Source organism: Ambystoma mexicanum, chromosome 4q (genome assembly GCF_040938575.1).
Source record: "Ambystoma mexicanum isolate Mex_15411 chromosome 4q, UKY_AmexF1_1, whole genome shotgun sequence".
Taxonomy (NCBI): domain Eukaryota; kingdom Metazoa; phylum Chordata; class Amphibia; order Caudata; family Ambystomatidae; genus Ambystoma; species Ambystoma mexicanum.
Genome location: NC_090928.1, coordinates 72,846,003 through 72,858,548, shown reverse-complemented (window position 1 = coordinate 72,858,548; position 12,546 = coordinate 72,846,003).

Genomic DNA, 12,546 nt, shown 5'->3' with positions numbered 1-12,546 from the left:
GGCACGGCTGAAGGCCACGGCTAGTGACCGGGTAATGTTTTAAAATATGCAGTGGGCACGCCCAAAGGCACTGGCTAGTGGGTCTGATACAAATGTACAGTGGCCACGGTCAAATGTCATGGCTACTGGCCTTGTAGTGTTGTAAAATATACAGTGGGCACAGTTGAAATTGACTTACAAACTTTAGTTAAAGTTTAGTTGAGGTGCCCAAATGTATCACAACAAATCCCCTGAAATTCAGTGCATATGAGAAGCCATGACCAGCTTCACTCAGGGAGTTCCCGTTGCAAAGCTTATGAGCACATACATATTATAAGATAAGCGATTCACAATGACATACAAAATGGTATTATGGGTGACATGGCATTATGGGGGACATCCACAGCAGCGAACCGAGTTTAGCCGGTCATGATTTCCCAAATGCACTGAATTTCAGGGGTTTTGTTGCGATAAATGTCAGCACCTTAGCTAAACTTTAAGTAAAGTTTTTTCAGTGAAAAGAATTTATAGATATATGATAGTGCATTTGAGTTAAGTGACACATTTCACAATGCCCTTTGTAGCCATTGCTAGAAGTTCACATCCAGTTCTGAGCCACATCAGCAAAGTATATTGATTATGCAAATTAGCCAAAATGCAAGCCTCTTTCTCCAGGAAATTGTCTTTGTCTTCGTGGGCTCTGCTACATTATAAATAGCTCAATCACCCCGAGACAGTCATTTTACTCTTATTAGGGATCACCAGTGCAGTATATAAGAAACTCATATCAAATGATCAGTTGAAATGTGTCCCTGATACGAACACTGTAATGTTGGAGAAAATCTGTTATTTAACAAAATCTAAAGTATACTGAGCTGTCTATAGTTGTTGGAAATCTATAAGACACATGCATGCCGATAAGTGGCAACAGTGAAAGCATATTACAGTCAGGTCTAGAAATGTATTTCTATACAGATTTGATTTATAAAAATGGATGTGTTTGTTTTGTAAATTAGCAAGATCATTAAAGGCAGTCTATTCTTTTCTGTTGGCAAGCTCCCTGTAAATTAAATCATGCTCTTGCTGACTTCCCCAGCATAAAGTTAGGGGACCACCTTGGGTTTTGATTTGCTATTCTAATAAATACAGACTGTTTATTGCCCCAGAATGTTGGGGTGGGACTGTCGTCTCAGGGGATGTTAGATCAGTGGGATGCTGCCTTGGCAGAGTCAGTTTATTATTCAATAAATTAGCTGACAATATGTCTCTATCCTAAGGACAGTGCAAGACAGACAGCCCTTAGGGATGGAAACCACCATATATTAACTTAAACTCCATCAGGGATGAGCAGTGTGACAGCCTTTCACTCGGAGTACTGGGGGCATATTTATCAAACACCATCCAAGTTATGGTCGGTTTTTAAAAGAAATGGTTTGAATAAGACTAAGCGACTTCAGCTAACAAGCACAAATCTCACTGCACCACCCAGAATCCTTCCTTGAAGTTCCCCTCCAGTTCAGAGCCCCTGAGCAACTGCTTGGTGGGTTTGAAAATTAGCTGAAAAGCAAGCATATTGGCACACTTTGAGAAGTGTCTTTGACGTATCGGATGCTACTATTTTACAAATAGTTTTATTAGCCGAATACAGAAAGTTCTCAAGATTGAGGACAACCACATGCAGGTTTCTCCCTCATTTGGGATCATCATCACGGTGTGGTGTGACCTCCTTGTGATTGGAGCATTGGGGGAATGTTTAGCAAACACCATCAAATATATGGTAGGTATAAAAATCACTCGGAAAATGACCTTCCACCTGAGATGTGAGAATAGAACAGGCCAAATCAACTAACAAGCACACCAGCTACAGAAGCAGCAACCACCCTTTCCAGCTGTGCAAATGTATTGTGGATATGCAAAGTAAATAAAAAGCACTTTTTCCATCTGAGAAAACCATCTTTATCATAAAAGGCATTTCTTTTTTATACTTAGTTTTAGCACCCTAAGCACCACGTAACTAAGAAATACAAACAACATACACACTTTGCACTCATTGAAGCTCATCAGTGCAGTGTGTTCTGATAGCCTAGTGATATAAGCACTGGGTCATGTTTATTGAACCCCATTAAAGTTGTGGTGGGTTTAAAACACATTTCAAGTGAAACACTTCTAAGTGAAATGTGAGAGTAGGATACACAATTTCAGCTAACAGGCCCATATGCCACAGCGCCACCCAGTACTGATCCCAGGAAGTTCACCTCCAGCTCAGTACCACTATGCAATGCATTGTGAGTAGGCCCATTAGCGGAAGAATACTCTCGCATGTGTGCGTGTTAAGTAAAATTGAATATTCTGCACTCACATTTCAGGGAGAAAGTTGTTTTCAAAAATTTCGAAATCCACCATAACTTTGATAGTGTTTCATAAACATGGCCCACTGCTTCAATCAAGCAAGGATATCAATTGCACCACACTTTGATTTCTCGTGAGGGACAAGTGGTGGTGTGGTTGGCTGCATCCTTGACACCTGTCTGCCTTGTATTGATAATTCTAAGTATGAAATAGCACTACCATATAAGACGAAGAATCTTCTCAAAGGTAACACAAGCGATTGTCTTTCAGCGAATGTGTATACCTGTGATGTATTGCTCAGTGTTTCTGGACTGGAGGATAACTTCCTGTGACACCGAGTGGGCATGCTGTGGCATGTGTGGTTGCGCGCTGAAAAGACAAATTCCACTCTTATTTCTCCGATTTTTCAGTTTTTCTCATGAATACTTTAAAAGATTAGTAACATAACATTTGAGGGGTCGATTCATGGAATTAATGTGCGCTGAAAATTCCCGCGCAGAGGTGCCAAAACGTGCGAATCGCAGTGCAAGTGCGAAAATCGCAGTGCAAGTGCGAAAATCGCAGGAAAACCAGCGCACAGCGATTCACGGAAGTCCGTGCGCGAGAAAAACATTGGATGTGTGCTAAAAATGTGCGCCGCGCACGCCGGCGCACAGGTCATCCAACAGCGTGCGCCACGGGCACTGCGAAATCGCACATAGCGCGGCGCACATCACAAAAGTAGGCGGAACACGGGGCGTAACACTCGGAATGGGGAACAACGCGTGAAAATATGGGCGTCACGGGGGAAGTACAAGTGGCAAGTGCGCGGAACGCCCACACGCTCGCCTACAACCCGTATTCATGGAATCGAATAGGGCAAACCAGCGCACGGTCAAAGACGCGCACAGGGCCAAACACGTATGCCACAAGAAAGCAGGCGGTAGCGCCCCTGCGACTGAAAAAAATGTGCGCCAAAATGTGCGCTAGCATAAAGCACCCATATACAGCCATGATGAATGGCCCATACAGTGGCCCTCTAGGACAAATGAGGTGCAATGGGGCATCGACAAACACGGACACCCACTGTGTGAAAAATAGCGTGTGCGCGTGTTCCTCGGTGCACGGGAAGTTCCACACGCGATTATCCTGGGTACGTGTACTTCGGGGTGGAGGGAAGTTCCACACGCGATTAGCCTGGGTACGTGTACTACAGGGTGCGCGGGAAGTTCCACACGCGATTGGCCTGGGTAGGTGGGGGTGCGTGGGAAGTTCCACATGCGATTGGCCTGGGTACGTGTACTACGGGGTGCGAGGGAAGTTCCACATGCGATTGGCCTGGGTACGTGTATTCCGAGGTGCGCGGAAGATTCACACGCGATTTCTGCAGGGTACGTGTATTTCGGTGGTGCCGGGGAATGCTACACGTGATTTGGCCATGTGGGTCCCCCCAGGTGTTCCCTCTACACCCTCCATGGCCCTTGCAGGCAGCCCACACCACAGGGTACTGCCCTGCACCCCTGCTCATGTCCCACAGGCAACCCATCCACCATGGCCATGCCCACCAGCCAACCCACATGTCACCTTGCACTACTGATCACCAACACATGTCTCCCACCACCCCCACCCCCCAGCCACCAGGGGCAGCCTCCACCAGGCCACCACTCATGTCTCCCACCACCCCCACCCCCCAGCAGTGCAGGCGCAACCTCCACCAGGCCCCCACTCATGTCTCCCACCACCCCCACCCCCCAGCAGTGCAGGGGCAGCCTCCACCAGGCCCCCACTCATGTCCAACTCATGTCTCCCACCACCCCCACCCCCAGCAGTGCAGGGGCAGCCTCCACCAGGCCCCCACTCATGTCCCCTGTTACCCCCGGCCCCCAGCAGTGCAGGGGCAGCCTCCACCAGGCCCCCACTCATGTCCAACTCATGTCTCCCACCACCCCCACCCCCCAGCCACCAGGGGCAGCCTCCACCAGGCCCCCACTCATGTCTCTCACCACCCCCAACCCCCAGCAGTGCAGGGGCAGCCTCCACCAGGCTCCCACTCATGTCCAACTCATGTCTCCCACCACCCCCACCCCCCAGCAGTGCAGGGGCAGCCTCCACCAGGCCCCCACTCATTTCCCCTATTACCCCCACCCCCCAGCAGTGCAGGGGCAGCCTCCACCAGGCCCCCACTCATGTCCAACTCATGTCTCCCACCACCCCCACCCCCCAGCCACCAGGGGCAGCCTCCACCAGGCCCCCACTCATGTCTCCCACCACCCCCACCCCCCAGCAGTGCAGGGGCAGCCTCCACCAGGCCCCCACTCATGTCTCCCACCACCCCCACCCCCCAGCCACCGGGGCAGCCTCCACCAGGCCCCCACTCATGTCTCCCACCACCCCCACCCCCCAGCCACCAGGGGCAGCCTCCACCAGGCCCCCACTCATGTCTCCCACCACACCCACCCCCCAGCAGTGCAGGGGAAGCCTCCACCAGGCCCCCACTCATGTCTCCCACCACCCCACCCCCCAGCCACCAGGGGCAGCCTCCACCAGGCCCCCACTCATGTCTCCCACCACCCCCACCCCTCAGCCACCAGGGGCAGCCTCCACCTGGCCCCCACTCATGTCCAACTCATGTCTCCCACCACCCCCACCCCCCAGCAGTGCAGGGACAGCCTCCACCAGGCCCCCACTCATGTCCCCTATTACCCCCACCCCCCAGCAGTGCAGGGGCAGCCTCCACCAGGCCCCCACTCATGTCCAACTCATGTCTCCCACCACCCCCACCCCCCAGCCACCAGGGGCAGCCTCCACCAGGCCCCCACTCATGTCCAACTCATGTCTCCCACCACACCCACCCCCCAGCAGTGTAGGGGCAGCCTCCACCAGGCCCCCACTCATGTCTACCACCACCCCCACCCCCCAGCCACCAGGGGCAGCCTCCACCAGGCCCACACTCATGTCTCCCACCACCCCCACCCCCAGCAGTGCAGGGGCAGCCTCCACCAGGCCCCCACTCATGTCCCCCTGCACCCCCACCCCCTAGCCGTGCGATTTGCCTGGGTACGTGTACTTTGGGGTGCGCGGGAAGTTCCACACGCGATTGGCCTGGGTACGTGTACCTCGGGGTGCGCGGGAAGTTCAACACGCGATTAACCTGGGTACGTGTACTTCGGGGTGCGCGGGAAGTTCAACACACGATTGGCCTGGGTACGTGTACTTCGGGGTGCGCGTGAACTTACACACGTGATTAGCCTGGGTACGTGTACATCGGGGTGCGCGGGAAGTCCCACACGCGATTGGCCTGGGTACGTGTACTTTGGGGTGCGCGTGAACTTCAACACGCGATTGGGCCTGTGAGAGTGGGGTACATGTATTCCAGGGGTGGGCGGGAATATTTAACTGCGACTGTGCCTGTGAGAGCGTGCTACGTGTATTCCTGGGGTGGGCAGGAAGATTCACACGTTCACCTACGACGTGCCGAAAAATAAATGGTCCAATCCTGAGACACGTACGCCAGCATGAAGGAGGCGTACGTCGACCCGCGCAGCATAAAAGTGCGCGCAAGCAACAAACAAGCTCATACGCCAGGATGAATATACCATTCCTAGCAGCAGTGGACGTGGGTTACCAAAGGAGGAGGAGGAGGATAGTAAGGGCCCGAATTTTCACTCCCAGAACCAGCCTTTTTGGGATGCCTTATGACCAGGTGTATGGGAGGTACAGGTTTCCTCCACACATAATACTGGACCTGGTCAGTGAGTGGGAGGATGACCTCACATCACCCACCCTGTGCTCCCAAGCACTCAGCTCCCTGGAGAAGGTCCTCAATGTACTGCACTTCTTGATCACAGGATCATTTCAGCGGACAAGTGCCATGGTGGGTGGGGTGTCACAGGCCACACAGTCACGCTGCCTACACCAGGTCTTGAACATCATCACTGCACGCCCATCAGTCCGTAGGCCATATACCTGCCCAGGACACCTGCAGAAAGGCAGGCTGCCACCCTCGATTTCTACGGTGTGGCACAATTCCCCAAAGTGCTAGGTGCCATTGACTGCACCCATGTGGCACTACGTCCCCCCAGGGCATCTGAGCACATCTATAGGAACCGCAAGCACTGGCATTCCATCAACATGCAGTTAGTATGTAATGCTAAGGGAATCATCACCTCAGTATATGCCAACTATCCAGGGTCCACCCACGACAGCTTCATTTACCGAATGTCTACCCTAAGCCGGGACCTAGAAGCTGGGCGGCATGGCGATACATGGCTGCTTGGTGAGTATGAATGCCACTGCACATGCATGCATGTCAGATGCAGAGTTATGTCACTACCCCACTAATGATACCCATCACCTCCTCACCAGGGGACAGTGCCTACCCTCTGAGCACCCACATGATGACGCCAATTCGGAACCCCATCACGCCTCTAGAGGTAAGATACAACACAGCCCATATTGCAACCCGGGGCATAGTGGAGCGCACATTCGGAGTGCTCAAGTCACGCTTTCGCTCCCTTGACCGTTCTGGCGGGCAGCTGTTATATGCGCCCCCAGTAGTGTGCAGGATCATAGTGACAGCATGTGTCCTGCACAATGTTGCAACACGCCGGGGCCTGGCTGTGGACATGGTGGTGCCCCCACATCCCCAACCACATGCACGGCCGCTGCGCATGGGAGGGGAGAGGGCATGGGGTGAGGCAGCCCATACGCAGCTGGTGGCTAATTACTTCACATAGAAATCACACCCCAGTGGAGTGCACACAGACCTGGCACATACCATCTGATAAGCAATGATGACTCGACCTGACAATTAAGACGAACAAAGGGACTGTCAACTGTCAGAACCATAGCAGCGTGAGATTGTTCATGTGGAAGTGTCACAATGTTTGCATCCCTACCTACACAAACACCACCAATGCAGTGTCATGAAAAGACACTTCCATGCTTCAGAAATGAATGCCCACTTGCAAAATACTACATGAAAACAGTGCCATGTCACCCACCCCCTCCCCGGCACGGCCACACAACACACCATGGCATGTCATGCAATGTGAGAGGAAAGAAATGAATCCCCACAACATGCCCCAAGTGTCAGCAGCTACAGTGTCCCTAATGGAAACATGTCCACACATGAAATGCTCACAGTAATGCAGGACCTACAACCCACATTACCAAATACTTACCAAGAATACCAATCACCTACACAACCTCCAACCTACCTTAAACATGACATTACAGACTTAAAAATTAGCTAGCCTCACCACCTGATGATGACAGCCCTCCGAACACTTCCAAGTATACAGTGTTAGCGCCACGCAAGAGTGTAGGTGCACTGCTTACAACATGGACTCCAGTTCCAAGGTGGACCGCATTGTGAAGATATGAGGAATGGACCTGCAAATATGGAGGATGAGATGGATGCAGAGGCACATATCAATACACCACGCAGTGTACAATACAACAACAATATTCACTATGAATGTATACACAGTATTTACTACAGACTGCCCACACAGCTAATGGGAGTCCAATGTCACCATGTACGTCAATGTCACTTGGGCACACCCTTTGCAAGCCCATGGAAACAGGAAGCAGGAGGGGTGTGTGTGACAAAAACCCAAGCATCTGAACCAAATCCATGACAAGCCTGCATGTGCCCAGCCACAATGCAGCGTATGCCCACGGGAGCCACACAAGGCAACACACTGTCCAAAAAAAAAAAAAGAAATGGCCATTAATGGGCCGGGGGGGGGGGGGGGGGTTAGGGGAGGCCACCCAGGAGGTCCGAGGACAGGGTGCACACCAAAACCCACCTGTGTGGATCTTGCGAAAAAAAAAACACCTCCATGGGCTCATGGCCTACACGGCTACCCTATTGTGGGAGTATCACTGCTGTCGCTATCCTCACCCTCTGCAGCTGCATCAGGAGGTGGTGGCACTATGGGAGGCAGCCCACGCAAAGCCCTAGCCTGTTCCTCCATGGCTGCAAGCATGCGGGTGTGGTAGGTCCCGTTCTGGAGGATAAGTGTGCGGAGGTCCCCATGCAACAACTCACGGGATGCCCGGACCTCCGCCCTAGTTGCCTGCATCTAAGCTGAGAGCGTACGGGTGAGACGCTCCAGCTGCTGTTCTGTCCTTCGGTTTGTTGAAGCCTTATGCTCAACAAGAGTCGTCCTGAGGTGAAGGAGTTCCAGCCTCAGGGCTTCCCTGTGGCCCTGGGAATCTATGGAGATGGCTTCCTGCAGAGTCGCCAGTGCCGCCCGTCTGTCCCTGTCGGACACCAACATGTCCTCCCTGTGTGACTGGCAGATGGAGTCGGTTGCCTGCTGTAGTCGCTCCATCAGCCTTTCGGGGGGGACAATGGAAGTGGCCACCCTATCCATGGCCTGAGCCATCATCTCTGATGATGCTGCCTGTTGGGTTGCCATACCGTAAATGGATTGCTCCCATGCGGTATTGCCAGGTGGCGTACGGCCACCACGTCGGCGGACACCACACCTGTCTGGGTCAAGGCGAACTGCGCCTTGCTGTGCCGTCACTGCCTGAGGCTGCAGGACTGCATTTCCCCTCTGATCTGCTGGCCCAGGAACAGGATCAGATGTCGCGGAGTGTGACCCTGCATCCGTAACCACCAAAGGCGTACCTGCCAACACTGACATCCCCATTGAGGGTTCTAACCCTGGTGCAGGTGGGTCGTACAGAACAGAATCCCTCCCAGGAACACTCACCTGCGACGGCACGTAGGTCTCATCATCCGAATCGACACCTGAGTACAGCTCGGGGGAGGTGCAGCCAGAGACACCCCTTGAGAGCACGACCTGCAGCAGTTGTGGGTTCTCACCCACCACCACACCACGTCCCTCACTGGTGGTCGGTCGGCCCTCAGACCCCTCCTGGGTCTGCACCATCTCCACAACCCCAGCAGTATCAAGTGCGTCTTCCCCTGCAAAGACATAAAAGAAAACAAATGGAAACAGGCATTAGCACTATGGCACACAATTAGGGCTGAGAGGCTACAGAAACAGTACTTGATTGACACATGTCCCACATGACTAAAACACTCCCGTGCATGCACCGTCACTGCGTGTGATGGGGAGGCAGATGGCACACATTGATGACACCAAGATGGAAGATGAACACATTTGCTGCATGCTGCCTAGCAGTGGCATCACACATTGGCCAGTGATTGGCAGGTCAAATACACATGTCATCACACAGATGGCATGTACCCTAGCCATGAAGTGAAGAGGGAGAGGAGGTCACCAATTGTTCATTCAGTCCAGTTTGTTCATATAATTGATTATTTTCATTGTAATGGTTCAAATGTTTAACCTGCAGCTGCCAGTCAAAAATGGTCCTATAGCACAGGGACATGTCCAAACTAATCATGCCCACGAAACTGAGCCAGTCCACTGTACCATAGCCATGTCAGACATGTGACAATAGGACTGAGAAATCCCGAGTAAAAGTGGTGGTATGGAAACAATCTGCCTGAATAAACAGAGATAAATAAGCAACAGTGTTGTGGCAAGATGACACTCCAAGGGCAACTGGCGTGGTGTTGGGCTGGATGTCTAATGTTGGCCGAAGGGATGCTGCTATACCCAAATGCTGTTGCCAAGAATGTATAGGAAGAGGCACATGGGTGAGCCGAACCACTCAGGCACACACACCCTCCTCTGGCACCCAAACAGAAGCCCTCCCACACACACCATGCACATGGATGACACACACATGCATGTGCACTCACCGGACAATGCCTCTTAATCTGCCAGTTCTCCCACGCCTTGGATCTGTTCCTCCGTGACGTAGGTCCCAGCAACCTGCTCATGTGGAGTGAGTTCTATGTCGTCTGCTGGAGACCCACCTGCAGTCACTAGAGTTGCGGCATGACTTGAGGCCAGCTTATTCTTTGCCCTGCGCTTCAGGTCATTCCAGCGCTTGTAGCATTCATTAGCTGTGCGCCTCACGATTCCAAGGGCACTTATGATGTCCGCAATGGTCTGCCAGTGTGCCTGACGTTGTGCAGGTGTGGTCTTGGATCCTGCAACAATCACCATTTCGCGGTCATGTGCGGACACATACTCTACAAGTGCATTCAGTTCGGCCTCATTGAAGCTGGGCTTCCTTGACGGGCCGGACTGTGTAGCCGTGTCTGGGGCATCAGCCTCTACTGGACGAGCACTCTTCCTCTTCCGCTTGGAAGGTGGTGGGGATCCTGAGTGTCCTACGCCGCTCTGTACACTAGGGGCAGGAGCGTGGGATTGCACACTCAGCATGGGAGTAGGTGCAGGCATTATCTCAAGTGTGATGGTGTCAGGGGGAATGTCAGCATGATGGACTTGGACCGACACTGTCCTGGATGGGTGTGTGAGAGGTGGGGTGGATGGAGCCGCAGCTGCCCCTGCAGCCTCCCCAGCCTGCCTACGCAGAGCAGCAGATGACCTAGCTGCCCCTGATCCACGTGGCCTGATGACACCAACGTTCACCGGCACACGTGGCCTAGATCTGCTGACCTGGAAGTCAGCCATGGAGTCACCCTGTGCCAGGTCTGGTTCCACAGTGGGCTGGTCCAACAAGGGCTGAGCATGGATGGTGTCAGCCACGGTAACCTCAACCGGGGGGGGGATGGGTGTCCCTGACTGCTCCTCCACACATGGGGGGCTAGGGGCACCCTGCAAGTCACGTGAACGGCCCCTACTGGATCCACCACGGCCACCACTTGGGGCTCGGCCACCTTTGCCACCCTTACGGCTTGGTTGCCTCCCAGCCATGGCACTGATGTTATTGTGCGTATGGGAGTCGATGTGAACTATTGTCCTGGGCAATTGGGGGTCAAAGGGGTTGGGTACCAGATGGTAATCGTACCCTAGTGCTCTAGCAAGGCTGTATGTCACCCCTGGGTTAAGATGTCGGGTCATGCAACGCACAGGCACCCCAAAAAAGCGAAGTAAGGTGCACGCAACCCCTCTTAGACCACGTGCATGGAAAAATAAACCTGCACTACGCTGTGGCACCCAGGAACACAAGAATGAACGTATGCGTGTCACACGCAGCCTAGAATGACCTCTGAAGGGGTACGCGACACACGGGGCAAGCACAGATGTTAAATACGTGCGTGACTCACCGTCTACCAGGAACAAAAGCGTGAAAAATATGTGCGTGTGCGCGTTGGCAACACCCCGCCAAAAGAAGAATTGTACGCTGTCTGAGGAGACAGGACAACAGTAGTAGGGAACGCTGTTTGAGGAAACAGGCCCAGGAAAAAGAGGAAAAGAGAAAAAGCTGTCAGAGGTAACAGGGAGTACGAACTGGAAATGCCGTGAAGTAAATCGCGTGTGAACCGACAAGAAGTACAGATTTCACCCACTCGCTCTCCACGAAAAGCACGTACAAGGAAATGGCATTCTACACGTACCTTTTATACACATGTCACAGACGCGCATACGCGATGAGGCCATTTCCACCAATTACGCGCTTTGACACTCGGACGTGTATCTCTTCATTTTTACATGCGCCATTCTCTACGGCCATGCGCGTGACGTCACAGCTGCGCATGGTGGCCTTTGGGCCAATGAAATCGCATATGCGAGCACACGTGGTAAAACTGCACGTCCGAGTGTCATCGCGTGTAATTGGAGGGAAGTGAGCGTACACGCGATTGGCCTGGTACGTGTATTTCTGGGGTGCGCAGGAAGTTCCACACGCGATTGGTGGAAATCCACGTGTGCTCTGTCATCACGTGCAATGAGGGAAACACGCACGCGCCTCACGTCACAGACGCGCTCACGTGCTAAGGGCCTTTGGTCCAATGAAATCGCATATGCCTGCTGACGTGCATACGCGCCAAGGGCCTTTCCTCGATTTACACGCAGACGTGCAGGATTTTCACGTGCCAAATCACTCCGTATCAAGCTGGCCACGCGTAAGCACACGGAAGACCACGCTCCTGCCCAAAAGGCCCAATTACTGCCCCCCAGAGCCCCGAGCAGCCTCCCACGAGCCATCTGCTGCTGCCTGCCTGCCTGCCTGCCGCCACCGTGCCCTGCCATTTGGTGCCTGCACATCAGCCATCTGCAGGGGTCCATTTGCTGTGTCCACCCCTGCTGGAACAGAAGACTCCTGACTGGGATTCCATCGCTCCACAGCCCAGCCCCAGGACCCAATTTCCCACCCACTCCTGCCTCTGGGGTTGCCATGTCGGGCACTGCAACATCTGGCACCACTGGCAACCCCCGG